The sequence below is a fragment of the Syzygium oleosum genome, unplaced genomic scaffold, assembly GCF_021117445.2.
Source record: "Syzygium oleosum isolate NSW1041296 unplaced genomic scaffold, Sole_v2.1 Sole_v2.42, whole genome shotgun sequence".
In the NCBI taxonomy this organism is placed as follows: Eukaryota; Viridiplantae; Streptophyta; class Magnoliopsida; order Myrtales; family Myrtaceae; genus Syzygium; species Syzygium oleosum.
The window spans coordinates 2,240,632-2,266,221 of NW_026607526.1; the positions used below are offsets into that span (position 1 = coordinate 2,240,632).

At 42.2% G+C, this 25,590-nt stretch overlaps 1 pseudogene; it reads left to right on the plus strand.

The window, feature by feature from the left end:
* Positions 1–3,819: 3,819 nt before the first annotated feature.
* The window catches only part of LOC115694144 (disease resistance protein RPV1-like), a 28,962-nt pseudogene continuing 7,191 nt past the window's right edge, over positions 3,820–25,590 (plus strand).

Genomic DNA, 25,590 nt, shown 5'->3' on the forward strand with positions numbered 1-25,590 from the left:
GGGTTGGTAGTTCATTTGGTCCATGGAAATTTGACCAAGATGCTAGTGGAAAAGAACTAGCAATCATGTTCATTCTTGGTGAATTGCCTTTTAAGTTTGTAGAAAATGAGGGTTTTCGGCGATTTGTGTATGGAATCCGGCCAAAGTTCTCAATCCCTACGCGTAACACGTTAATGAGTGATTGTTATGCGTTATACGTGGACGAAAGAAGAAAATTGATGAAATATTTTGCTGACACATGTCCTAGAGTTTGTTTGACGACCGACACATGGACCTCTTGTCAAAATTTGACTTATATGTCTCTCACTGCTCATTTTGTTGATGCTGATTGGAAGTTGCAGAAGAAAATCCTAAATTTTTGTCAAATCCCGAGTCATTCTACCAAGATAATAGGAAAGGCGATTGAGAAATGTTTGACTGGTTGGGGGATTCAAAGTATTTTTTCCATCATCGTGGATAATGCAAGTTCAAATAATTTAGGAATTCAATACTTGAAAATAAGACTTAACTCTTGGAATACTCTGGTATTGAGAGGTGAGTTACTCCACATGAGGTGTTTTGCTCATATATTGAGTTTGATAGTGAGAGAAGGTTAAAAGACATAAATGATTCCATTGTTAGAATATGTTTGTCTGTACGTTATGTGAGGTCTTCTCCTGGGAAGTTGAGGCAATTTAAGGATTGTGTTGAACTAGAGAATATTGAGTCCAAGAGTCTTATATGTTTGGATGTGGAGACTTGTTGGAACTCGACATATATGATGTTGGAGGTGGCTTTGAAGTTTCAAAAAGCTTTTTTCTTATTGGAAATTCAAGATAGCAAATTTGTTGAAGAACTGTCCAAGGCGAAAGGGTTGCCTACTAGTGATGATTGGGATTATGCTTGTCACCTTCTTCCTTTCCTGAAGTTGTTCTTTGATATGACTTCAAAAGTTTCGGGTTCTTCTTATGTCACTAGTAATGATTTGGCAAAGGATGTCTAACGGCTTTTTGGGATGATTAATGAATATTGTGAGAATGAGGATAAAAGAATGTAGACCAAATTCAGTAAGTATTATGGCAATGTGAACAACATCAATCTTAATTTGTTCATTGCTCGCATACTTGACCCTCGACATAAGTGGGAATATGTGAAATGGTTGATTAATGATGTTTATGAAAGCAAGCAAGCAGAAATTTTACATGATAAAGTAACATCATTGCTGACATCATTGTACGAGCAATACCGCACTGGTAAATGCTCCAAGGCAACTTGAGATTAAAGGGTCCAAGGACAGTAAATGTGTCAAAGTCTCCCATGGTTGGTGCAAACTTTATGACTGCAAAGTATCTTAGCCAAACGGGACGATAAATTTTGGAAGAAAAATCTGAATTGGATAAATATTTGGAGGAAGGATGTGAACGTTATAGTCCCGACTTTGATATCTTAACTTGGTGGAAAGTTAATTCTTCGAGATATCCTATCCTCTCTTCCATTGCTCGAGATATTTTGGCCGTGCCCGTTTCGACTGTAGCATCAGAGGCCACATTCAGCACAGGAGGTCGTGTACTCAATGTCTTTCGTAGCTCCTTGACCCTAAGAATGGTGGAGGGTCTTATATGTGCTCAATATTGGCTATGATCCTCGCTACTTTCACTTTTAATTGAGGATGACTTAAAAGAACAAGAAAATTTTGAGTCAAGTCAGAAAACATAATTGTGGAATATTTATTATTTTCTACATTACAATGGATACTTAAGTTCTCATTTTGATTGTGAATTTAATGCAGTGTTCAACTACAATTATGGTGCCGAACTTGATATCAATTTCTCTTGATAATTGACGAAGTTAGAAATTGGTACTTGCTAAACCAATTTTTTTTATTCTTATTGCAAATTTACTTTTTCATATTCAGAGTAAGCATTTAGCAATTGTTGTCTTCTTCATTTCTTACTTGCAGGTTGACCATACTGAAGAATGGTTTCCTTTCTTTCCAAATCTCGGATGTGGGGTTATTATCACCTGCTTTACTTTTTTTTTATCATTTTCTTTCTTTAATTTGACTGGATGGGTCTTTTTGCATCTATGGATGACATATTGCAGTGATGCAATAGAAATAGAATAATGTGAGTTTCTGCATATTGAAATAGAAAGATGGTGCTTGCTGAAATCATGTAATGCTTTGGTGAGATCCAATTGAGGTTTTGAGCAGGAAGTGAAGTAACTTGTGAATTAATGTTCTGAGTAGGAAGTGAAGTAACTTGTAATGCGCCTTGTTCTTTTTCTTCTGTGGGTAGGAAAGCATAGAGATTTCTGGGGAGAGAGAGCAGCATTTTCTGCTGTATATTCATTTGTCAAACTCTTTCCTTTTGTCATATGTATGCTTGCACAATCCCAGAGTGAAAGCGTGATGATAAGGTGAGATGTGACAGTGTTCTAAGAATTTCTTTGGTCTCATGAGATAGCTTGGATTTTCTTTTCTTTTTTTCTGTCTCATCTTGTGCTGTCTTTAGGAGCAACTTGATGAAACCTGTAAAAATATTGTCGGATGCATACAGGAACGTGAAAGGGATTTTTCTTTTTCTTGTTTACTCTGCCCAAACCAGTGATTTGTAAGGTATGGGACTGAATGAAGATTTTGAGCAAAACAAGGTGCTGATAAGTTATTGAGAAAATGAATCGACCGCAAGAAATGATTAGTCTGAAATTGGCATTATTGCTTGGTTTCGATCATCTTCTAAAACTTAGCATGGTTTGAGATTTTTAACATGTTAGGTGGAAGGATGTAAGCCATAAGCCATGACATGACATTCGACAAACCCTTTCGTTTGAGCAGGCAAGAGCATCATCACTTCATTTTAAACTACAAAGACATGACCCGCCTCATACATGAAGAGATTCATTTTGTTTTCTCCTGTCAAGCGTAGATTTCCCCGAGAGAAAAGGATCTACAGCAGAAGAATCGGTTTTTGCCAAATCGAACTCGGAATGCTGCTTTACTTCATGTTACGAAACATCTGCCGAAATGAGGGACCGAAATCTCCCAAGACAACCTCTGTTTTAGAGCTGGAAAGTAAATATAAAAGCAGAGTTTAGGACTGCACCCTAACAGACAAATGATGCAAAAGTACCACATTTGGGAACAAATTTAGCAGTATGGTCGCGCATGAAATGTGAGGAGCAATTCTTTCAAGAGGATAGCAAACCTCTAAACATGAACCCGACCCGAACCCGACCCAATTGTGCGGATATATCATGTTTGGGTCTTGTTTCGGGTCCGGCCAAGCACATATATTCATTGTTTCGGGTCAGGTCAGGTATAATGAAAACCCGACCCGACCCATTGACACCCCTACTGACAGCAAGGCCAAATCGGGTGGTGGGAAAACGATCATCCCCATATTCCAGGACGTGGAACCTCGTGTTGTTAGCCTTGAAACCCTTCAGTGCCGCAACAACCTATCGGTGCACGAGAAGAGATACGGGTGCAAGAAAGTAAAAGCGTGGGCAGATGCTCTTAAAGAGGTTGCTTCATTACCTGGATGGTACACGAGATCTCGCAGGTAAAAGGCCCAGACTTTATCACAAGATGGTTTGCAACTCATAAATCGCACGAGATCTCGCAGGTAAAAGGCCCAGACTTTATCACAGGATGGTTTGCAACTCATAAATCGCTTTCTAGTATAGCAACGCCAAACTCCAATGGAAACAACTGATCACTTCGTTTTTTGATGTTGCGCTTTAAGTAGAAATAAACTTCAAATGGTTGTTCCGCAGTTCAACAGGAGTGGTTATTGCTTTGTCATATAGTATCAGCCCCCACTGTCAAACTCGTGCCCTTTCTTTTCTAACTGAAACGGTTTACTTCTGTGGCAGCTCGATTGACGACATGAGAAAACTCGTTGAAGCAATCACGGTCAAGCTGAAGGTAAACCGTGTGCATGTGAATAAACTCATGTGGGACTCTCATTTCTACTTATCAGTAGTTGATAACAGAAACTGCTTGAATATATTTCCTTGCTAGAGTTCACCTTAAGTATGAGATGTAAGACTCAACATGCTAGTCTTATAGGCAAAAGTACACCACAAGTGCCATAATTTGTGTACGACGATCACTTTGGTGCCATAACTCTTTTTCGGATCACTTTAGTGCCAAGTCGGAGGACAATAGATCACTTTAGTGACTCCGGCAAAAATTTCGGCCAGAAAGCTGACTTGGCATTTATATTTTAAAAAAATGATCTGACTTGTACATGTGAAAATTATGTGGCTTTTTTTCGAATTTTTTAACTTTTAGAAAAATAATAATAATTAAACTAATTTAAAAAAAAAAGGGTGTGCAGGAGCGGCGAGGGAGCCCTCGCCGCTGCTGCCGCCAACCCACCACCGCTAGGAAGGGCCGGCGGTGGTGGGCGCAGTGGTCGGCGAGGGCCGGATCCGGCGAGGCGAGACCTCGCTGTCGCGACCCAGGTGACGGCGAGGCGCGGCCTCGCCTTTGCTGGGCGAGGCGAGACCTCGCCGTCGCCTGGGTCGTGACGGCGCGGCCTCGCCTTCGCTGGGCGAAGCGAGACCTCGCCGTCGCCTGGGTCGTGACGGCGAGGTCTCGCCTCGCCCAGCAAAGCGAGGCCGCGCCTCGCCGTTGCGACCCAGGCGACGGTGAGGTCGGCCTCGCCGTCGCAAACCAGGCGACGGCGAGGTCGGCTTCGCTCGCGACGGCGAGGCGCGACCTCGCCTTCGCTGGGCGAGGTGAGACCTCGCCGTCGCGACCTAGGAGACGGAGAGGCGAGGGTCGCTAGGCCCCGGCCAAAGGCCGGCGACCCTCGCCGACCCACTGCGCCCACCACCGCCGGGCCTTCTCGGCGATGGTGGCTTGGCAGCAGTAGCGGCGAGGGAGCCTCGCCGCTGCTGCACACCCTTTTTTTATATTTAATATAATATAATATAATTTTTTTAAAAAAAAAGTACACGTCAGCGGGCTAAACGGCGTCGTTTTTTGGTTTTTAATGCTGACTGGACCTCTCCGGCGAGCCGCGGACCTCTCCGGCGAGCCGCGTCAGCGCCACATCGGATTTCCGACGAGCCACGTCAGCATTGGCACTAAAATGATCGTTTTTCAAAAAAGTTGACACCAAAGTGATCCGAAAAAAAGTTATGGCACCAAAGTGATCGCCGTACACAAGTTATGGCACTTGTGGTGTACTTTTGCCTAGTCTTATATATAGTAGTGTCCATGGCATGGCAAACAACCTCACCTTAGAGGTCCAGTTATGGAAGTAATCAGCCATCATTTTTTATGAATTTTGTATCTCTAGAGAGATTGGGACATTATTGCAAATAGAGTATAATCATCCGAAGGTTGATTACCTTCCAATTAATGCTATATCCTAACTTGTTGAACAGTTGAAGTGTTGTTTGTATCAACATAGGTAGGATCAGTTACTTGGATATGATTGGTGGGTTTTCTGTGTTGTTTCTGAGGCGCAGCAAGATATAAAAGGAAAACTAAATCCAATTGTTACACTTTTTCATTTTCCGCAGCAGCTTTCTTGTTTACAATTTATTTGCTCTTGTAGGTGGTTCTAAAGAAAGATGAAGAAAAAGAACTAGTGGGAATTGACAAACAAGTGGAGGACATGATGGACTTACTTGATTTAGAAGTCAGTGATGTACGAATAGTTGGAATCTTGGGGTAGGCTGGGGTCGGCAAGACGACTCTTGCCAAGGTCATTTATGAGCAAATTTCCTCTCAGTTCGACAGTTGTAGTTTCCTTGCAGATATTTGGACAACAACGAAACAATTTGGAGGTGTTCGGCTTTTGCAAAGCATGTTGATGTCTGATATCCGAAAACAAGATTACGAGGTTGATCAAGTTGCGAAAGGAATCGACTTTTTTAAAGGAATATTACGGAATATGAAAGTCCTAATTGTTCTTGATGATGTGGAGGTACGGTCACATCTCCACAAAATTGTTGGGGAGAAGCTTGATTGGTTTGATTGTGGATCTAGGATAATTGTCACCTGATGCACCTAGGGGACCGGCGGACCTGTTATGCGACTAGACGAACCGACGGGCTCGAAGTCAACGATCTTGGATTGAGCTCAAATTTGGTCGGCTGAAGCGAAATGGCGTGCCTATCAATACTCAGCCGTTGGCTGTGACTAACGATGGATTTTCGCGAATCGAGGTCGTTTAGATGGGTTTTTCTATTATTTTAGTATTTTTTTATGGGTTAATTTAGTAAAGGGCAGTTTCGTAATTTTGCGTTTTGATGTTTAGTAATCCTAGTAGGGTTAGGTTTGGGGATATATAAGCTTGTTTTAGGGTTTCGTTTGAGCAGACTTTGGATATTTTGATTGTTAATCGATTGAGAAAGCAGTTTGTTCCTCGTTATCGTTTCGATTCTTCTGTTTAGCCTAATTTCTTTCACAATTCGGCATCAATTGGTATCAAAGCATAGGTTACCTGAATCAATGGCTGAATAGAATCGAGGTGGTCAACGATAGCACGCTCGTGGAGGCCGGGGGCGTGGAGTCGTTCCTGATGCAGATGAACAACCGTGTCTGAGAGACTTGCGAGATATAGAAATTCAGGAACAGAGAAAGCGAATCCAGGATTTGGAGCGACGTCTTGCGGAGGCAGGGCTTGACGCTCAATCCGAAAAAGAAGCAGAATCTGAGGATCCATCCGATGATGAAGAGGAGGACGTAAACCCTTTTGGGGTTCTGAACCAGGGGCAGAATCAAGGAGTAAGACCCGGAAATCAGCGCTCTTCTCAAAATTTGGGGATGAAGATTGAGATTCCCGAGTTTAATGGTAAGGCTCATCCTGATGAGTTTATTGATTGGTTACATACGGTAGAATGGATTTTTGATCTTAAAGACCTAACTGAGGGGCAAAAAGTGAAGTTAGTGGCTATTAGGCTACGAAAACATGTTTCGATTTGGTGGGAACACGTGAAAAAGCAACGCGCTAGAGAGGGGAAGCCGAAGGTGGATCGCTGGGAGAAGATGAAAAAGTTGTTGCAAATTTTTTTTTTGCCTACCCATTATAGGCAAGAGGCGTTTATCGAGTATCATAACATCAAGTAAGGTGATAAAACAGTTGAGGAATTTACAGAAGAATTTGATCGCTTGCGGATGTGTTATGATGTGGCGAAGGAAGACGAGCAGATGATTGCTCGATATCTGGCAGGGCTACGATATGAGATCTCTGATTTAGTCCAACTACAGCAGTATTGGACATATGAGGATGTGTGCAGACTAGCCCTAAAGGTGGAGGGGCAGTTTAAAAGAAAGAGCAGTAAGTCCAAGTGGTCTAGTAGTGGTTCTAAGTGGTCAGACAGCAGTTCCAAGTGGTCAGATAAAGAGTCCCGAGGGAAAGCAGGGAGTTTTACAGCCCCGGCGGCAGTTAAGGGCGTTGGTTCAAAATCTACAACAAAAGGAAAGCAGGGTAGTGCTGGATCTAGCAGGGGAGGAGCTGTAGGCAAGCGATGTTTCAAGTGTCAAAGACTCGAGCATTTTGCTGCTGATTGTCCGAACCGACAGTTTGTGACACTTGTAGATAATCCAACTTTTGATGAAGACCCAACTTATGATAAATCTAATGGAGAGCAAGAAGATGCGGATCGGGATCAGGAGGACATTATCTATGCCGATTCTGGTGAGTCTTTAGTTGTGCGTCGGGTTTTAAATATTGCTGAGGTAGATGATGAATCGTGGCTCAGGCATAATATCTTTCATACTAAGTGCACTAGTGGGGGAAAGGAGTGTAGTATGATAATTGATGGGGGAATTTGCGAGAATATGACATCTACCACTATGGTAGAAAAGTTGGGTTTGAAAACTGTCAAACATCTTCAACCATATAAGCTGTCATGGCTTAGGAAGGGGAATGAGGTAAAAGTGAGCAAGAGGTGTTTAGTGCAGTTCTCGATTGGGAAGAAATATACTGATGAAGCGTGGAGTGACGTAGTTCTAATGGATGCTTGTCATATTCTGTTAGGAAGACCTTGGCAGTTTGACAGGAAAACACAGTATGACGGATTCAAAAATATGTACGCCTTCAAGAAGGATGGTTGGACCATTATTCTGGGTCCTTCAGATTTGAGAAAAGAAGGGAAAAGTAATTGCTTTCCAAATAAGAGTTCCAGGAGGAGGCGGTGAATGCCCCAAAGCTTTTTGTTATTGTAGTCATGGAACAGAATCTTGATAGTCCAGAAATTTCAACTCAAGTTCTGCCTATACTTGAGGAGTTTGTTGATGTTGTACCAGAGGAATTGCCACATGGATTGCCACCCATGAGGGACATTCAGCATTATATAGATCTCGTTCCAGGAGCTGCTATTCCTAATAAGGCAGCTTACAGAATGAATCCTAAGGAGCATGAGGAGATGCAAAGGCGAGTGCAAGAACTATTAGAAAAGGGTGCAATTCGAGAGAGCATGAGCCCTTGTGCAGTGCCAGCTTTGTTGGTTCCTAAGAAAGACGGGTCATGGAGAATGTGCATGGATAGCAGAGCTATCAACAAGATCACGATCAGGTATCGCTTTCCTATCCCGAGATTTGATGATTTAATTGATCAGCTGTATGGATCGACTATCTTTTCGAAGATAGACTTGACGAGTGGATATCATCAGATTAGGGTGCATCCTGGAGATGAGTGGAAGATCGCTTTTAAAACTCGAGATGGTTTGTATGAGTGGATGGTGATGCCTTTCGGGTTATCTAACGCGCCGAGCACCTTTATGAGACTGATGAATCAGGTGTTTCGTCCTTTTATTGGCCAGTCTGTCGTCATATATTTCGATGATATTTTGGTTTATAGTGCATTGACTGATCAACACTTGCAGCATTTGAGAAGGGTGTTCAAGACATTGAGGGAGCAGAAATTATATGCTAATATCAGGAAGTGTCACTTCATGACTAATCGTGTGACCTTTTTGGGATATATATAGTAACCATGTAACATCCTCAATTTCAGTCCCTGTGAAATGGCTATGGTTTAAGTTTAGTAGTTTTTCAATTGGAACCAATTTTTACTCTTGTTCTGGAAAACCCAGTTTCGGATCTTTTGTACCCCTTCATTTTCTTATTTTTGTGGAGACTTTTGTGATCTGAATTTCTCAAATACTTCCTTCTTGAAAGTTTCTCCAAACATCTTGAAGTTTTACATACTTTAATTTCAGAATTTTTGGACTTGATATGAGTAGTACGACAGCCTAATTTCCGGACCATGTAAAACTGCCCAGAATGGGTATTTCGGTGATGTTCACACTTTCTTAATTTTCTACAAGCTTTTCTGGGCCGATTTTGGAAAAGTTTCCTTGATAAAAGTTGTTGAGAACATCGTTTTTCTATAACATATATAAATTTCGGAATTTTTTGAGATGATTTGGATTCTAGAAAGAGCTTACTTTGAGAAACAAGAATTCTGTTCCAGCGAACTGTTTTTAGTCTGTCTTTGAGCTACTAAAAATTGTGTTTACAGAAAGATTCTGATTTTGTGTTCTTCATGAGAAATGTTTGTTAAGGCCTTGTTTATGACATATTCAAATTTTAGAATTTTCGGAGTCCATTTACTATGTTTTCAAGTCCGATTTCGTGAACAGTACAAAGCTGTCCGGTTTTGTCAGATTTCAAAGATTCATCATTTTCTATATGAGAACGTTGGAATCTCGACTCGATGTCTTTTGGTGATATTTGAGGACATTCCTGCACTGAACCTCGGGTTGAACGAGATTATTATGCATGTTTTGTCGTGGAAAACCCTCGGAAATTATGGAATTGATTATGATGCGGGTTTGCGACTTAAATGTCGATTAGTTGTTATTGTGCAACCCGATGGTGCTGAGTTATTGTGAGCCAAACCGACATTTCTAGTAGGCCAAAATAGGCTCCGCGTTTGTTTTGTTGGGAAGAAACTAGAAGATAAGGCTTTGACATGGTCAAAGCTTCTCCTTCAAGCTTCCTTTATTAAGGTTCATCATGACTAGTATTAATGGCCCTTGACTTAGAAGCCCCCTTCATGATGACAAGCCTTAATTAGTTGGACTTTGGAGGCACCATCATCATGACATGTATTAATGGCCTTGAGTGATGACCAAGTAAGAATGTCTATATATATAGGAAGAGAGAAAGAACCCCACGTGAAGCCCTCCCCTCTCTCTCACGCCATTCTCACACCACTCTCTCCTCACACACTCGGCCACCCTTCTCTCTTACTTCCTTGCTTCTTGTTCATATCAAGAAAGAGAAAAAGAGAGAGAGAGCTCACCGACTAGCCCGTGTCTCTCCTTGTTGTTCGGTCAATAGGAAGCCACATCCAAGGCCCGTGTGTTCATGTTCAAGCCCGAGATTCGCCGAGACTCCTGTGTTCCTTTCTTGTTCTAGTTTTATTTCATAGAGTAAGTAAACTTCTTAATATCGGGAAAGGAAGTTGTGATATGTTGTGACACGGTTTTCTTGGACCGTTTCTCGGTCGTTTGGTTGGTTGTAGTTGGTTCATTTCTCGATTTAATCATGTTTCGTGTTTGACGTTTGTTTTGGAGATAGAACTGAGACTTGAATGGCAAGGTGCACATGTTATAGCCATGCTTGATGTTTTCTTGTATGAACTTTGCTATTGATCTGCCATCGATGCGGGTGCGATAAGGGCCGACTTGTGCTAACGGCGATCCCCTCATCCTCGCTTGATATTAGTAGGTTTACTTGCTGAGTCTCCCCGACTCATCCCCCGTTATTTCCTTTTCAGGTCCGAAGAATGGCGTCTCCCCGACCCGGTTCGGCAATCCCATGCAAATGAGAGCCGAAGTGCTCACCGTGATAGATGCCCGAGAAGGCCAAGCCTACCGCCGGATCACGACGTATGTGATGGTCGATGAGAGCCTAACGGACTTGGTGCCTCACCCGTACGTAGCATGGCATGGCTACACTGACGAAGAATGGGTTGGACCCCTACGTGGGTTCAATGGACCTTTTGGCGGTGTAGGCAGGCCGGCTCCAGGGCATGCCACGGATGGGGTGTAGATCGGTCATGCAGACGGGAAGCGGGGAGGAGATGTGGATGGAGTTAGAAGCGAGAAGACGAAGTAGAGGAGATAGGATCACCCAAGCCGAGTTTTGCTATTCATAGTCGGCTAGGAACGGATGTGCCTCTAGAATATGCATGTGAAATATGTGTTGTTTGCCATGGCCTGAAGGGCTTGTTAAAATATGTTTGCATGTACTGTAAACATAAGGTTTGCTCATGATGCTGCTTGTCTAAATTCCGCTGTTGTTCTGAATGTGATTGTTCCGAGTTTACGTTTCTACTTGTGCTTATTAAAAAGATAACAATGAATGGGACGTCACATTAATGACCCCGAGGTGGAGGCGTTACAAACCAAGGAGGGCATTCAGATGGACCCAGCTAAGGTTGAGGCTATTACAAATTGGGAGATTCCGAAAAATATTCATGAGGTACGTAGCTTTCATGGGCTTGCGTCTTTTTATCGGAGATTTGTTCGGGATTTCAGTACTATTATTGCACCTCTGATGGATTATCTGAAAGGAAGTAAATTAGTGTGGACTAAGGAGGTAGAATCTGCCTTTCAATTATTAAAGAAGAAGGTGACTACAGCACCTGTTCTCATGCTTCCTGACTTTAATGAGATTTTTGAGGTGCATTGTGATGCTTCAGGTGTTGGTATTGGGGGTGTCCTGAGTCAAAAATGTAAACCTGTAGCGTTCTTTAGTGAGAAGTTGAATGAGGCGAAAAGGAAGTATTCAACTTATGATAAAGAATTTTATGCTATTGTGAGGAGTTTGGAGCATTAGAGGCATTGTCTTATTTCGAAAGAGTTTATCTTATTTTCTGATCATGAAGCCTTGAAATACATCAATGGGCAGCACAAATTGAATGCAAGGCATGCGAAGTAGGTGGAGTTCCTTCAAGTTTTCAGTTTTTCCATCAAGCATAAAGCGGGAGTGCTAAATAGTGTGATAGATGCATTGAGCAGAAAACACTCTTTGCTGTCTACAATGCAGGTAAAAGTTGTAGGCTTTGATGCTTTTAAAGATTTATATGTTGATGATCCTCATTTTGGATATATCTGGAGAAAGAGCAAAACGGAGCCTTTTCAGCAATTTCAGATCGTGGAGGGTTACCTATTTAAAGGTAACAGATTGTGCGTTCCTCAATATTCTTTAAGGAAATCTATTATTGTTGAGGGACATGCAGACGGTTTAGCTGGGCACTTTGGCGTGGATAAGACAAAGGCCTTGTTGAGTGAACATTTTTATTGGCCTCGGATGGAGAATGACGTGACGCGTTTTATAGAGAGGTGCAGGGTATGTCATGTGGCAAAGACCAAGAGTACTAATGCTGGACTGTATATGCCTCTACCTGTTCCAGTTGCACCGTGGGAGGATGTCAGTCTTGATTTTGTCTTGGGTTTACCAAGAACACAGCGGAGTAAGAATTCAATAATGGTGATTGTCGATAGGTTCTCGAAGATGGCCTACTTTGTCCCGTGTAGCAAGTCCTATGATGCTTCACAGGTTGCTCGATTGTTTCTGCAGGAGATTGTTAAACTACATGGAATTCCTAAGTCCATAACCTCAGATCGTGATGTGAAGTTTGTGAGTCACTTCTGGCGCACTCTTTGGAGGTACATAGGCACAAGTTTGAAGTTTAGTTCCTCTCATCATCCTCAGACTGATGGTCAGACAGAAGTTGTCAATCGAAGCTTAGGGAATTTGCTGCGGAGTTTGATTGGAGATAATCCGTGACAGTGGGACTTGGCATTGCCTTAGGTAGAATTTGCATATAACAGATCTGAGAACCGAACTACAGGCAAGACTCCTTTTGAGGTGGTTTATGGGCGTAATCCAATTACTCTATTGGATCTCACACCGATACCAGTTCTCAAGCAATTTAGTTCGGAAGCTGAAGAACATGCAAAACATATCAAAGAGCTACATTCCTAGGTCCATAATCAGATCAACAGGCAGAACATGAAGTATAAGCAGCGCGTGGATATACGCAGGAAAAGAGTCGTCTTCAAGGAAGGTGATCTAGTTTGGATTCACCTTAGGAAAGAACGATTTCCAGCGGGTAGGTCTTGCAAGTTTCAACCTAGAGCTGATGGACCCTTCAGAGTTTTGGAGCGAATTAGTGACAATGCCAACAAGATCGATTTGCTGGGTAAGTATAATGTATCCGGAACTTTTAATGTAGCAGATTTGTCACCTTACTACGCTAAAGAGGAAGAAGATCCTGAAGAGATTGACGACAATGAAGACGAAGCAGATTCGAGGATGAATCTTTCTCTAGCAAGGGAGGATGATGCACTTAGGGGACCGGTGGACCCGTTATGTGACTAGACGAACCGACGGGCTTGAAGTCAACGATCTCGGATTGAGCTCAAATTTGGTCGGCTGAAGCGAAACGGCGTGCTGATCAATACTCACTGCCATTGGCTGTGACTAACGATGGATTTTCGCGATTTGGGGTCGTTTAGATAGGTTTTTCTATTATTTTAGTATTTTTATAGGTTAATTTAGTAAAGGGCAGTTTCGTAATTTTGCGTTTTAATGTTTATTAATCCTAGTAGGGTTAGGTTTGGGGATATATATAAGCTTGTTTTAGGGTTTCGTTTGAGCAGACTTTGGATATTTTGATTGTTAATCGATTGAGAGAACAATTTGTTCCTCATTATCGCTTCGATTCTTCTGTTTAGCCTAATTTCTTTCGCGCTTCGGCGTCATCACCACTGGTATCAAATCTGTTCTTCCAGATTTCATATCTCGAGGGTTGGGTCATGTTTATGGTATCAACTTGACGAATAATGATCAAGCTCTTGAGCTTTTCAAAAAGCATGCACTGCGAAGAAATCTTCCAATTCCAGATTTTGATAAAATTGCAACAGGTTTAATCAACTCTATGAATGGGATCCCATTACTTATCGAAGTAATTGGTTCCCTCTTGTCCAGAAAAGTAGTAGAAGAATGGACTGCACTTAAGGAGCTAATTTTGTTATCTGGCTCGTATATTGAAAAGATTTGGATGGCTAGTTGTGATGAATTGAGCAAAGAGCAAAGAGAGATATTTCTTGATATTGCATGCCTCCCTGCTGATGTGGATTGTCGAATTGCTTCATTTGTGTGGCATAATCCCAATTTTCCCCCCTCTGATGGAGTCGATGCACTCCATGCCATGTCCTTGCTAAAAATTGGAAAAGATAATGAACTAGGGATGCACAGGCTGTTAAGGGAGTTTGGCCAACGAATCATACGAAAAGAGGATGATCTATATCCAGGAACGCCAGGCAGGTTATGCAATTTGGAATTGGCCTGGAAAACAGAGAAGGTACAGTAACTTGTGCAATTCTATGGCGGAATGCGTGCCTTACCCTGTTCTCGAGCCTTGGAGTGTTGAGAAATTGTCCTCTCTTTTAACGTTGACTTATTTAGCTTGGTCTCATTTTTTCTCCACTTAATACTTTTTACATTATAGGGGACAGACCACCTCAACTTTGACGCCAGAGATTTTAAGAGCATGCCAAACACAAGGTTTCTTATCTTGGATTGTGCAAAAGTTGGTGGTGATTTTGCAAGGGCTTATTGGATGAAGCTAGGATTCTGCTCTATATGGTTCTACTGGACCATGCATTGCGTGACTGGTTCTAGTGTTTCTTTCAGCATCGAGTTAAATGGAGAACTACTCCCGTATTTCATACATTGCGAGGTTCACGACAAGAAGATCCATTCTCTACTCATCTGTTTATCCTAGTTGCAGAATCCCTATCAATCTTAATCATAGGTTGGCTCAAAGGAATAAGATTGACCTCGGAATGCCCTGTTTTGTCCCACTTATTGTTTGCTGATGACCTGATCTTCTTCCTTGAGAGATCTATCTGAGAATGTTAGGAGCTGTTGAACATTTTGAATCAACATTGTTATGCGTCTGCACAAGCAACCAACCTAAACAAATCCAGGGTTCCGTTGAGTAAGGTTTGTCTAGAGAGTCATCAGATGAATGTTGCAGAAACTCCCGGAGTACCGCTTTTACAAGGTGCAGGAGGATATTTAGGAGTGCCATCCCAAGTTAAGCTATGTTTTGTTTCAAAGTACCAATATCTGTATGTGGAATGATTGAAAAGAAGATTGCGAATTACTAGTGGTCCTCTGTAGAAGGCAAAAATGGAGTCCATTGGAGAAGCTGGAAAGTTATGATGCAATCTCTGAGCATTTTCCTGAACACATTGCCCACGAGATTTTGGCAATTTCTATATGTTCGAATGCAATTGAAGATAGCCAAATTTGGCCCTTGAATTGCATAGGAAAATTCGGTGTAAAAAGTGAGGAAAATGACACAAATGATCAATTAACTTTGGCCCAAGGTGCAATATCATTCCTAAACTTTTAATTTGTTCAATGTGGTCATTTAACTTTGGCCTAATGTGCAATATCGTCCTTTAACTTTTAATTTGTTTAATGCGATCCCTAATGTTTTATGAATGTTCAATCTAGTCCTTAAATTTTATGAAAACATCCAATATTATCCTTCCATTAATTCAAGTTCACGGAATTTATTGATTTGGTTTCTAATCCGGTACGTTTGAATTGTAAAAAAAAAAGCGTCATACGTGATTATTCATGTAAGATAATCAACTTAAATTAGAATATAATAATATTTTTAATTTGTTCAATTTGATGAGATAGATTATTATATCTTGATTTGAGTTGAATATCTTATGTTGATAATTCATGTGTAACTTTATTTTTTGCACACCGTTCGAACTTGTCAGATTGGAAACCAAATGAGCAAATTCCGTTAACTTGAATTAATGAAAGGATAAAATTGGATGTTTTTGTATAATATATGGATTAGATCGAACATTTAACAAAAATTAGGGACCGCATTGAACAAGTTAAAAGTTCAAGGGCGACATTGCACATTGGGGTAAAGTTCATAGATCATTTGTGTCATTTTTCCTGAAAGAAGGCTATGGATCAAGAACTTATAGAGTATTTTATGGGGCAACTCAAGACATAACCTAAGATTAAGTTTTTCCTACAAACTCTCTTTTAGAATGCATCGCCAACGAAAGAGATTTACCGTTGAAAGATGTTGTCAACCGGTATTTTTATATTTAGTCAATGAAAGCTAATAGTACCATTAAAAAAAAAGAAGCTCTTCCAAACATGTAAAATCTTGTGTTACAGCTAATGTCCCCCGTTTCTTGTTTATTATACATTCGCAGATTTTGTAAGATAAAAGAGGATTTTGATGTATGTCGAATATCACTGTGAGTGTTTTGAGTGAGCAAGAACAATTTACCAAGTTTCAGAGAGAGAAAGATTCGACATGATCCATGCGGTGCTAGATTCTAGCACAGCAAAGAGATAGAGAGTATGTGTGCTTGCGATGGGCAGAGGCGACTGCGACGGTGCTGGGATCCTAGACGCCAGCGGTGGTACTGCTGAGGCTACGACTCCAACTTCCAAGTGTTCCACCAACGTGCTCCTCCCTCTCTTAGTTTCATTTGGGGTGAGTTTGGTTACTTGCTAAATAATGACTGATTCTATTCTTTTGTTCCGTGCAACAAAAAAAGAACAGAAATCCATTTGATAAATTTTTTGTTCTTGGGTACAAATTTGTTCTCAGAATCAGTTTTAGAGCAGAATAAAAAATAAATAAATAAGTTGCTTCTTGATTCTGGGAACAAGAATTAGAAATAGAAGATAATTTTTTTTCTTTCTCTTCTTTCCTCGCCGGCCACTGACGACCGGCCACAGACCAAGGCCGGTGATGGCGTCGCGGCCGTCGCAGGCGAGGGTTGGACCCTTGCGGCTTGGGCGAGGGTCGCCCTTGCTGGCCTTTTCCAGTTCTCGCTCGAGCCGGCGAAGGCCGCCCTCGAAGCTCGCGGCCTGGGCGAGGGCCACCCTCGCTGGATCTGGTGAGGGCTGGATTATCGTGGCCGCCCTCACCAGATCCGGCGAGGGCCACCCTCGCCTAGGCCGCGAGAGTCCAGCCCTTGCCCTCGCTGGCGACCCGGCCATGGTCAAAAGGGAGAAGAAGAAATAAAGAAAAGAAAAACAAAGAAAAAAAGAAAGACATATTAAAATATTTAAAAATATTATTAATAAAAAGAAATTTTGTACCGTTATTAAACGCATTTCTATTTTTTTTTCTATTCTAGGAATGGAAATTTTGGGCCGTTATCAAACGCCTTTAAATGCTTAAAACATAATTTTCGAGAATAGAATAAAAAAAATTATTTCTGACCAGAAATTATTTTCGAGAACAGAATGGTTATCAAATGCACCCTTAGCCTATTCCTTTCTATTTCTCCATATTCTCTGTTTTTTTATATTGATAGAAGCAATAAGTTTTGTTCTATAATATTTTTTTGAGAGCTCATTTCCACGTCGGATGTCACATGGATGTCAGCGGGGACCACGACCAACTTGAGAGAAAATTGAACAAATGAGGCAGGAGAGAGAGAGAGAGAGACTATCTATATGTAGATCGAGGATTCGATTACGAAGGGAAATATCTCAAAAGATTTGACTTTACCAAACAAGAGGCGATCAGGGCAAATCCCAGAGCGCTTGCCATCCTCCTCGTTCTCATCCTTGCAATGAAGAAGGCGGAGGAGGACTCAGCAGATGCAGCAGCAGAGATGGGCGGAGACGCCGCCTGGGGTAGCAGCGACCACTGCTACGATGTGTTCTTGAGTTTCAGGGGATCCGACACTCGCTCTGTATTCGTGGACTTCCTGTACCAGAGCTTGGTTGATGCCGGAATCCGCGTCTTCAGAAGCGACGAAGGGCTTGAACACGGTGGAGTAATTGCCCAAAAGCGTCTGAGAGTGATCGGCAACGCCAAGATCTGCATCCCCATCTTCTCCAAAAACTACGCTTCCAGCTTCTGGCGTCTCGTCGAGCTTGCGGCAATGGTGGAGAGCAAGGCGAAATCGGGTGGTGGGAAAATGATCATCCCCATATTCTACGACGTGGAACCTCGTGATGTTATGCTCGAAACCCCTCTGTACCGCGACGCCCTAAAGAAGCACAAGCTCAAAAAAAGATATGGGTCCGAGGAAGTAAAAGCGTGGGAAGATGCTCTTACAAAGGTTGATTCATTACATGGATGGGAAACGGGATCTGGCAGGCAAAAGGCCAAGACTTTGTTACAGGATGGTTTGCTACTCATAGTTCGTTTTATAGGACAACAATGCTAAACTCCAATAGAACAAACTGGTTTCTTTGTTTTTGATGTTGCGCTTTAAGTAGAAAGAAACTTCAAATAGTTGATCCGCGGTTCAGTAGGAGTGGTTTTTGCTCTGTCTGGTAGTATCAGCCCAAATGTTAAACTCGCGCCCTTTCTTTTCTAACTGAAAGTGATGTGGACATCGAACCCTATCGAGGAGGAGGTGCTAGGGACCCGTTGTTCTATCCGCTAGGCCCGATCACTCGAGCGAGAGCGAAGGAATTCAAACAAGCTGTCGGCATCATGGTTCAAGATATTTGGAATGGAGACAATCTGGATTCGAAACTTGAAGATTCTGAAGGTCCTTGGCGCAACATGATTACTCTTGGTCCAGCGAATTTCGAAGGAGCTTAAAATTGACGAATTCCGAATTGGCTCAAATTTGGATAGATGCTTGGAAACGGGCCGCTGATCAATACACACTACTTTAGTAGTGAGTGATGACGTTTTTTAGCGATTTGGAGTCGTTTAGAAAAAACTTTTAGGCTTTTTCCATTTTTGGACGAATTTTTAGTAATTAAGATTATTTTTGTAATTTTAATCCTAGTAGGATTAGGATTAGGGTTAACACCCTATATAAGGTTGCTTATAGATTTCTAAGAGAAGAGACAGAATTTTATATAGAGAAGTTTTCTTCTTGAGTTCTCTTGAGGACTAGATCTTATCAAGGTTCCCTTGTGGCGATAGAGTTCAACTTATCGAGCAAGATCGCGAATTTTCTTGTTCGTGGCATTATAGCGTGGATTGGTTGACACAGGTTCGTCAACAGGACGCGTTCATACCGAGATTACCAATCACAGGTTCCATTGGGGGTCGAGGTCAGCAATTCGTAACTCACAGATCTTCGTAGAACGATCATCTTCCGCACAGATTCATATCATCTGGTATCAGAGCTGGTTCTACAAGGTCTAGTTATCCTACTTTTACTGCTTTTCATTCATCAATCTAGGGTTTATAGAATTAGGGTTTCGTTATTAATCGAATTAGGGTTCTGAATTTGTTCTTGCTGTGATTTCAATTTTGATTTAGGGTTTTCGGTCCTAGTTGTTTTTTTTATATTGTACTTGAGTTCGTCAAAAAAAAAAAGCAAAGAAAAAAAAAAGCAAAAAAAAAGCCAAAAAAAGCAAAGAAAAAAAAAAGAGAAGCCAAAAAAAAGGCAAAGAAAAAAAAGCCAAAAAAAAAGCAAAAAAAAAATTCAAGAGGACGACTCATTTTTTTTTTATCATTGATAGTTGGACCGAATAGAAAAAAAAAATTTCGATAGCAGAAATTGAATCTGAATCCGAATCTAGCGAAAATTTGCTAAATTGCTGAGTTGAGCGGTATATTGCTAAATTTGATCTTGCTTGGTGGTTTATCGATTGTTGTGAGGAGCTTGTGAGACTGGATTCAAGTCTAAAAAAAAAAAGAGCTTGCTAGAAGGAAACGAGAGTTAAAAGGCAAGAGTGTGTGAGTTTAATTGAGGGAAGAAAAAGCCGAAATTGAGTTAAACACGAGAGGAGTGACAAACACTTTGAGCGGAAAACGTGGGGGAGTGACTAGTGAGATTTCTTTTTTTTTCTCTAACATTTTCTTGCAGATTTAAAAAAAAATGTCAAGCTCAGGCCAAGGAAGTGTGAATCAAAGGGAGGATCGCACTCATCCAAGGGATGATGCGATTCTAGCAGGCATCTAGCAATTGAGTTTACAAATTGAAGCACTTAGCAACCGAGTTGCAAGATGTGAGACGAGACTTGAAGATGACCGAGAGCCACCACGAGGGAGGCCACAAAATCAGCGAGAGGAGCCTAGGGCACAACCTAGATGGCAGCGGCAATTTGATGATGCATATGTGTCCGATACAGAAGATGATTGAGATGGCAGGTTTGAGAGGAGAAACGGATGCCGAGGATTTAGACGTCGAGAAGATGATGAGTTTGGCAACATCAAGATGAAGATTCCATCTTTTCAAGGAAAGAATGATCCTGATGCGTATCTAGAATGGGAGAAACGGATGGAGATGGTATTTGATTGCCAGTGATATTCGGAGCTAAAAAAGGTAAAAATTACAGTTGTTGAATTCACTGATTATGCTATAATTTGGTGGGATCAACTTGTGACTAGCAGGAGACGCAATGGTGAAAGACCAATAGAAACGTGGGATGAGATGAAAGCAGTGATGAGGAGACGCTTTATACCTAGTCATTACCATAGAGACTTGTTCCATAAGCTGCAAAATCTCACACAAGGTAATAGGAGTGTGGAAGAATACCATAAAGAGATGGAGATTGCTATGATCCATGCTAATGTGGTGGAAGACCGTGAGGCCACAATGTCACGATTTTTGTGTGGTTTGAGCCGAGATATAGCAAGGGTGGTAGACCTGCAACACTACGTTGAATTGGAGGAATTAGTGGACAAAGCCATCAAAGTTGAGCGGCAATTGAAGTTGGATCGAAATTACAAGAGTGGTGGAGGTTCAAGCTCGAATTGGAAGTCTAATTGGAAGAGAGACGAAAAGCCGAATTGGAAGGGAAACAATATCAAGACTGAAACTTTGAAGGAGAAGGAAAAGGATGGCAAAGTTGGTTCAAATCCGGCTTCAGGTAAAACTGAAAACCCTAACACTAAAACTCGTGATATTAAATGTTTCAAGTGTTTGGGCAGGGGTCATATGGCAGATCAGTGCCCTAACAGGAGGGTGATGATCATGACTGGACATGATGATGTTGAATCAGAAAGTGAGAGGGAGGAAGAGGATGATGACATGCCACCATTGGAGGATTGTAGTGATGTTGAGATGTCAGCAAAGGGTGAATTGATGGTGGTTAGGCGTTCTCTTAGTGTTCAAGTCAAAGAGGAGGAGCATCACCAGTAACGCGATAACTTGTTCCATACAAGTTGCTTGGTGAATGGTAAGATTTGTAGCTTGATTGTTGATGGAGGTAGTTGTACAAATGTAGCAAGTTGTACCATGGTGGAGAAGTTGGGATTAAAGATTACAAAGCATCCAAGACCATATAGATTGCAGTGGTTGAATGATAGTGGTGAAGTAAAAGTATCGAAGCAAGTCCGAGTTCCATTTGAGATAGGGCGATATAAGGATGAGGTGATGTGTGATGTTATACCTATGCAAGCAGGGCATCTTTTACTTGGTAGACCATGGCAGTATGATTGAAAGGTACATCATGACGGGTACACTAACCGATATTCATTGGTGATGAATCAGAAGACATATACATTGGTGCTAATGACACATACTGAGGTGTATGAAGATCAATTGAAACTACAACATGAGGCTGAGAGAGAGAGAAAAAGTGATAAAACTGAGGGCTTACGTGGAAATTCTGAGACGCAAGTAAAAGGAGAGGAAGATAAGAGTAGAGTGGTAAAAACCGAGAGAAAAGGAGAGAGAAAAGAAAAGAGAGAAAAGAATTTCTATGCAAAATCGAGCGAAGTGAGGAAAGCTTTGATTCTGGACCGACTGATACTTGTACTTTTGTACAAGGAGGCACTGTTTACTACTAACGAACTTAACCCCAATTTGCCAAGTTCTGTCGTGTCTTTGTTGTAGGAATTTGAAGATGTTTTTCCTGATGAACTTCCTAGAGGTTTACCACCGATTCGAGGCATAGAGCATCAAATCGATTTGATTCCTGGTGCACCATTGCCTAACCGACCTGCATATCGAAGCAATCCTGAAGAGACAAAGAAACTTCAGCAGCAAGTTAGCGAATTACTAAAGTAAGGATATGTGAAAGAGTCTCTTAGCCCATGTGCTATTCCTGTTTTGTTGGTGCCAAAGAAGGATGGGTCTTGGCGAATGTGTGTTGATTGCCGAGCAATCAATAACATAACGGTAAAGTATCGACATCCTGTCACACCCCGTACCCCAATGGAACGCAACATCCCGTCATGGTCGATTATGGTGCGACGTTCCCAGGAAGCACCACCGACCCAACGCCCAATCAGAGATCAAACACATACGGAAGCACGTATATAAATATATATATACACCCTGACAATAAAATACATGAGGCCAAGGTAGCACAACCAGCAAACCACACCTCTTAAAACATGTACACTGATATTACCATAGGAAACTTTTTTTTTTTTTAAGAAATTCATTTATACAACAGCCAAGAAAACACACAGTCAGCAGCCACTCAGTCAGAAGGGGTCATCGTATATCACTTCGGGCTCCTCAGCTTCCTCAACCATGGCTGCAGGTCCGTCCCCACAAGGGTGCCCACTAGATGACCGCCGGATGAATTGCGATATACCAAAAAGGGGCGCTCTCCTCGGCATCCTACGGCTGGGGGTCTGAAATGTTTCGATTTACACAACCGTGAGACGAATCTCAGTGAGTATGACCCCCTAAACCTAGGTTAGGCTAACATGCAATCTCCTGCCAGGACACACAATCACACAGCAATTTCACTCATAATAACCTCCGACCTAGGCCCTCTGGCCTAGATCTCTTACCTGTCTGACCCTGCAGGTTAGGCATTTTATATTACCACGATAATCACGGCACAGGCGCAATCATACTCAATCACACGTGCGCCATACGCATGCTCATGCTCGTTAGTGTCAGCCTCACACACAAATCACCGGCACGCACCTCAGCCACATACACTGGCACTCATTTGCCATGCTTATGAATCAGCTCAAACGATGCACGTTGGCACAATGCTCATTTTTATATATTATCAATCGACCCGAAGGTCACGACCCGAAGGCCAACAACACTTCACGGCCTGCGCCAAGGCGCTCATGGCCCGGTGTCTCTAGCCCGCTTAAAACGCATCAGGCGCAACACCGATCTCCTCACGAACCAGAGCCCGCGTAAAACGCATCAGGTTGGTCGTCTTCCGGACGAACCGGGCATCGTCCCGCGTAAGACTCCTCAGGACGGCACGACCCGAAGGCCACAGTTTGATATAACGACCCGTAGGCCCGACCCGAAGGCCACAGTTTGAATATATCGACCCGTAGGCCCGACCCGAAGGCCACAGATGGATATAATGACCCGTAGGCCACAGTTTGAACAAAGCTCAGGCATGCACATTGTTACACGTAATTTCAAATCAATCACAACCTGGCATACAATTTATACACTCGGGAATTCATGCCAATACCCAAGGCGATATGCCGAATACGCCGAATACAATTATTCCCCAAGTCAATGTATCTAACACCCTCTCGGCACGATTAAATTATTCCCAATGTAATCCAACCATTTTAACATTTAATCCGCGCATTTGTTACAATTCAATTTCATGCGCCTCGGGCCCGACTTGGACAAATCAATTTCCGATAGTCGATCTCACAATCATGGGGTCATCCAATAAGGTTTATTTAAGTCCCAACCAACCCCCAAGAATGCCTAAATTCTTGCCATTAATCAATGAATCAACTAAATACTCAACTTGGACAATTTGCACAAATTCGGTACTGAATGAACAGTACCAGGGCAGGACACATTTTGTCCACTAAACCACAATTAAACATCCTCATTAGGCTCTAATCTCAAACCCCAATCACCCAACAACCAAATACACTTAATTAAGCTTCAAATAAGCCTAATTAGTCCCCAAAATGTCCAAATCCAAGTCATTGGCACTTGAACTTAATTAGTGAAACACTTAGACAAAATTACACAATTTCGGTACTCAATGAACAGTACCAGAACATGGGGCTATTTGGGCCTTAATCCACCATTAAACTATCTCATTAGGTCCTAATGACCTATACAAATCACCCCACACACAATTAAGCCTAATTAAACCCCAATTAGGCCTAATTAACCCCTAAAAATGCACATTTAAACTAATTAAGGGTTTAGGGGTTTATACTCGCCTATTAACGACTCGGGATGACGAGAACGAGCGGTCGATCACCGACGCGCGGTAAGGATCGACGGCGGCGTTCCGGATGCGAGCCGGCGGTCACGGCGACACCGGCGAAGGCGATTTGCTGCTGTTCTTCTTTGTTTGAGGCTGGAAATGGAACTGTGGGTGGCTGATCTTGGGCGAAAATGGCTGCTGGTGGTGCTGGATGGTGGCCAGCAGCTCCGGCTGGTACTGTTCCGGCGTGAACAGTACCAGAACCAGCAGAATGGAGTCACGGCAGAACAGAAACGGGAAATGGGAGAGAATTTTGGGGGAAATGGCCGAATGGTTCTGAGGAGAGAGAGAATAGTCTGGTCAAATATGGGTCAACAAGTGTGAGTGGATTCCATGTGTCAAAATCTTGGCCATTTGGATAATTTTGCCCTTGATCCAAGGGCTAGGATTCAATCTAATCCAATTATTTAGGGGTAAAATGGTCATTGGTCCTTAACCCAAGCTGACCAGACCTGGTTTAGCCCTAACTCACCTTGGTTAGTCCCCTAATTAAATCCAAAATTCGGAATTACTCAAAAATGGCCTAGGGGCATTTTCGTAATTTTTCGATCCCGAACCGAAATTCCAATTTTCGCACATACGTGTTCCATATGTTCGTGGCCAACATAATATGGTGTCAGATTCGCGAAATTCATTCTTTAAGCCCTCGAAAACTGACTGCAAAGTTTCAAGAATAAAATAATATTATTTTTTCAATTTTTGTCGAAATTCCAATTTTTGTCCATAACGACTCCCGGTATGCGTGGCCACCCAAAAATAGCGTCGGCCTCGAAAAATAACCTCGCTTGGCCTCGGAAATGGACATCGAGGTCCCCAGGGGCAAAATTGTAATTTTCCCCAATTTCTGCCGAAATTTCCGTTTTCATCCGTATTACTCCCAAAGATGTGTGGCCACTATAAAATGACGTCCGTCTTGCAAAATAGTCGTAATTACCCTTGAAATTTTGATATCAAAGTTCGGGCTCAATATTGCGATCAAAATAACTCGTTTTGAAGTCTTAGGGCCTCTCACTAATGAGCGGCTATTTAGGTGTTACGCGCATCGACCTAGGATTGTCCGAGTCGTGATGGCCTCAATTTCGAGAGAACGAGGAGAATTATCACTAGCACCGGGGGTCGCGATCATTTGGATTAAAATCGGGATTCATTGGTCAGGCGTACTTTCGGTCATGCAAAATCACCCGCGATCCAATCGTACGTATCTGACTATATCAATCCGTCATTTTCATAAGATCGGCCCATATTGGTCCAAAATATTCCCTCTACGTTTCTCGAACTTGACACTCAATCATGATCGGGTCCTCGGTCCACGTACCTGTTCCTATTTAGCCTTTCCCATTTGGTTAGTATCCCATGATTGATCAAGTCCGGGCGAGACTTACTAAAATCAAACGAGAATTAATATACACTTTATTGATCCCGGTAACGGGTCAAAATTCAGGATGTTACACATCATATTCCTAGGC